Source organism: Phocoena sinus, chromosome 2 (genome assembly GCF_008692025.1).
Source record: "Phocoena sinus isolate mPhoSin1 chromosome 2, mPhoSin1.pri, whole genome shotgun sequence".
Taxonomy (NCBI): domain Eukaryota; kingdom Metazoa; phylum Chordata; class Mammalia; order Artiodactyla; family Phocoenidae; genus Phocoena; species Phocoena sinus.
In genome coordinates this window covers 132,549,426-132,554,355 of record NC_045764.1, presented here as the reverse complement: position 1 = coordinate 132,554,355, position 4,930 = coordinate 132,549,426, and positions in this window count along the sequence as shown.

Genomic DNA, 4,930 nt, shown 5'->3' with positions numbered 1-4,930 from the left:
AGGCCATATATGACAAACCTACAGCCAACATCATCCTCAGTGGTGAAAAACTGAAAGCATTTCCACTAAGATCAGGAATAAGACAAGGTTGCCCACTCTCACCACTCTTATTCAACAAAGTTTTGGAAGTTTTAGCCACAGCAATCAGAGAAGAAAAGGAAATAAAACGAATCCAAATCGGAAAAGAAGAAGTAAAGCTGTCACTGTTTGCAGATGACATGATACTATACATAGAGGATCCTAAAGATGCTACCAGAAAACAACTAGAGATAATCAATGAATTTGGTAAAGTAGCAGGATACAAAATTAATGCACAGAAATCTCTGGCATTCCTATACACTAATGATGAAAAATCTGAAAGTGAAATCAAGAAAACACTCCCATTTACCATTGCAACAAAAAGATTAAAATATCTAGGAATAAACCTACCTAAGGAGACAAAAGACCTGTTTGCAGAAAATTATAAGACACTGATGAAAGAAATTAAAAATGATACAAATAGATGGAAAGATATACCATGTTCTTGGATTGGAAGAATCAACATTGTGAAAATGACTCTACTACCCAAAGCAATCTACAGATTCAATGCAATCCCTATCAAACTACCACTGGCATTTTTCACAGAACTAGAACAAAAAATTTCACAATTTTTATGGAAACACAAAAGGCCCCGAATAGCCAAAGCAATCTTGAGAACGAAAAACGGAGCTGGAGGAATCAGGCTCCCTGACTTCACACTATACTACAAACCTACAGTAATCAAGACAGTATGGTACTGGCACAAAAACAGAAAGATAGATCAATGGAACAGGATAGAAAGCCCAGAGATAAACCCACGCGCATATGGTCACCTTATCTTTGATAAAGGAGGCAGGAATGTACAGTGGAGAAAGGACAGCCTCTTCAATAAGTGGTGCTGGGAAAACTGGACAGGTACATGTAAAAGTATGAGATTAAATCACTCCCTAACACCATACACAAAAATAAGCTCAAAATGGATTAAAGACCTAAATATAAGGCCAGAAACTATCAAACTCTTAGAGGAAAACATAGGCAGAACACTCTATGACATAAATCACAGCAAGATCGTTTTTGACCCACCTCCTAGAGAAATGGAAATAAAAAGAAAATTAAACAAATGGGACCTAATGAAACTTCAAAGCTTCTGCACAGCAAAGGAGACCATAAACAAGACCAAAAGACAACCCTCAGAATGGGAGAAAATATTTGCAAATAAAGCAACTGACAAAGGATTAATCTCCAAACTTTATAAGCAGCTTATGCAGGTCAATAACAAAAAAACAAACAACCCAATCCAAAAATGGGCAGAAGACCTAAATAGTCATTTCTCCAAAGAAGATATACAGACTGCCAACAAACACATGAAAGAATGCTCGACATCATTAATCATTAGGGAAATGCAAATCAAAACTACAATGAGGGCTTCCCTGGTGGCGCAGTGGTTGAGAGTCCGCCTGCTGATGCAGGGGACATGGGTTCATGCCCCAGTCCAGGAAGATCCCACATGCTGCGGAGCGGCTGGGCCCGTGAGCCATGGCCGCTGAGCCTGTGCGTCCGGAGCCTGTGTTCCACAACGGGAGAGGCCACAACAGTGAGGGGCCCGCGTACCGCGAAAAAAACTAGAATGAGATATCATCTCACTCCAGTCAGAATGGCCATGATCTAAAAATCTAGAAACAATAAATGCTGGAGCGGGTGTGGAGAAAAGGGAACACTCTTTCACTGCTGGTGGGAATGTGAATTGGTACAGCCACTATGGAGAACAGTATGGAGGTTCCTTAAAAAACTACAAATAGAACTACCATATGACCCAGCAATCCCACTACTGGGCATATACCCTGAGAAAACCATAATTCAAAAAGAGTCATGTACCAAAATGTTCATTGCAGCTCTATTTACAATAGCCAGGAGATGGAAACAACCGAAGTGTCCATCATCGGATTAATGGATAAAGAAGATGTGGCACATATATACAATACAATATTACTCAGCCATAAAAAGAAACGAAATTGAATTATTTGTAGTGAGGTGGATGGACCTAGAGTCTGTCATACAGAGTGAAGTAAGTCAGAAAGAGAAAGACAAATACCGTATGCTAACACATATATATGGAATCTACGAAAAAAAAATGTTATGAAGAACCTAGGGGTAAGACGGCACACAGACACAGACCTACTAGAGAATGGACTTGAGGATATGGGGAGGGGGAAGGGTAAGCTGTGACAAAGTGAGAGAGTGGCATGGACACATATACACTACCAAACATAAAATAGATAGCTAGTGGGAAGGAGCCGCATAGCACAGGGAGATCAGCTTGGTGCTTTGTGAAAACCTCGATGGGTGGGATAGGGAGGGTGGGAGGGAGGGAGATGCAAGAGGGAGGAGATATGGGAACATATGTATAACTGATTCACTTTGTTATAAAGCAGAAACTAACACACCATTGTAAAGCAATTATACTCTAATAAAGATGTAAAAAAAAAACAAAACACCTATTTATAAGATCACAGCTGTATAGGTTGTAAGTCTGAGCACCACATGACTGGGTTCTCTGCTCAGAGCTTACAAGGCTGAAATGAAGGTAGTGGCCAGGCTGAGCTCCTTTTAAGGCCTCCTTTGTTTGTTCTTGGCCAAATTCAGATCCTTGCAGCTACAGGACTGAGGTCTTGCTTTCCTTGCTGGTGTCAACTGTGGGCCACTCTCAGCTCCTCCAAGTCACCCACCTTCCTTGCAACATAACCCCATCCATCTCCAAAGCAGCAATGGAGAATCTCCCTCATCGTAATTCTTTCTCTAGCTCTGAATCTTTCTCCCCAGGAAGAGCCCAGTTCCTTTTAAGGGCTCGCCTGATTAGGTGATTAGGTCAGGCTCACTCAGGTTAATGTCTCTCTTTTTAAAGTTGACTGATTAGGGTCCTTAATTAGACCTGCAAAATCCCTTCACAGCAGCACCTAGATTAGTGTTTGCATAACTGGAGAGGGTGGAAATTTTGGGGACCATCTCAGAATTCTACCTACCACATATAATGAGATTCTTTATAAGCATATATTTTAGCCTCCTAGGGCTTCCATAGCAACATACCATAGACTGAATCCCTTAAAAAACAAATTTATTTTCTCACAGTTCTGGAGGCTGGAAATCCCAGATCAAGGTGTCAGAAGGTCTGTTTTCTCCTGAGGCCCTTCTCCTTGGCTTAAAGATGGCCACTTTCTCACTGTGTCCTCACATGGCCTTTTTCTCTGTGCACAGGTATCCCTGGTGTTTCTCTCTTCTTATAAGGACACCAGTTACATGGATTAGGGTTCCAGCATATGAATTTTGGGGGAGGGGCAGACACAATTTGGTCCATATTTGTCTAATAACAAAACTAAGAGCTAATATTTGAGCTACTAAGCAGGTATTACGCTAAACATTTTTGATAGGCTATCTCACTTAACATAAATCATTAGATTAATTATATATCAGTATAACCATTATATAAAATTCCAGCTTTGGGCTTCCCTGGTGGCGCAGTGGTTAAGAATCCACCTGCCAATGAAGGGGACATGGGTTCAAGCCCTGGTCTGGGAAGATCGCACATGCCGCGGAGCAACTAAGCCCATGCACCACAACTACTGAGCCTGTGCTCTAGGTCACGGGAGCCACAACTACTGAGCTCACGTGCCACAACTACTGAAGCCCACGTGCCTAGAGCCCGTGCTCTGCAACAAGAGACGCCACCGCAGTGAGAAGCCCATGCACGCAACAAAGGGTAGTCCTGGCTCACCGCAACTAGAGAAAAGCCCGCATGCAGCAACGAAGACCCAACGCAGCCAAAAATAAAATAAATAAATTTATTTTTAAAAATTCCAGCTTTATCAAAATATTTCCTATGTTCTTGATTAGAAATTCTACACAATTTTTATTGACCTGATTCTTAGAGTACTCTGTCTCTACTATGCTCCATTCTGAGGGTGGTTTTTCATTCACTGACCAAATTTTATTGATCATCTATGAGCTTGGTACAGAGGCACAAAGGTTAGTAATCAAAATCCCTGCTCTCAGAGTATAGGCTAGAAGGGAAGACGTATTTTATGTGTGCGTCTCCACGTACATTTTGAAATATCTTACATAAAAGGTATCAATTATATTTATAGAACCATTCAGCACATGTAAGTTCTTATGAAAGCTGAGGCACTAAAAATTAAAATAATTTCAAAAAAGGGGGAAATCCTCTGATTATTTGGTTTTACATTACCTTCTTCAGCTGCATCAACCCTAACTGCAGCAACACATTCTTTTATATGTGGCTTTAGACTGAATGTAGACTGGAAAAAAGCCAGCTGGGATTTGAAAGTGAGAAGTAATTATGACATAAGAGTGCAACACCTGACTGGGTAAAGCGCCTGAAATTCCACTCGCTCTGCTCAAGAAAAGAATATCTTTAAAAAATTTATTTTCTCACTGTCCAACTCGTTCACCCTTCATGCTACGAACACCGATACCTTTTCTCCTGCAGGAGGCAAAGGCAGCACTCGCAGGTGGAAGGAAATCTTCTGATTTGCAGGCCGAGTTGCTTCTCAGCTGTGGGCGGGTGTGGTGACAGCACCCCAGCGAGGAGAGTCTTCCTCCCAGCCCCAGCTCTTCTTCACTTCCTCGCGACCCGTGGGCCCCTTGCTGAGCTCCGCACCCAGCTCCCTGGCTCAGCATCTATTCCCTCGCGCCGGCTACAGGAGCGTGGACTGCGCAGGCCCGGCACAAAGGCCCCCGCCCGGCCCCTGGTCCCCGGCTCCCCGCCCCCAGCCCGGGCCACGCCTCGCCACGTGCGGCCGCGGGCTGATAAACGGTTTCCGCGCTCCGCGCGCCTCGTCGCAGTTAGCGGCAGCTCGATTCGCGCTGGCTCCTCCATTCGATTCCCAAACGACTACAG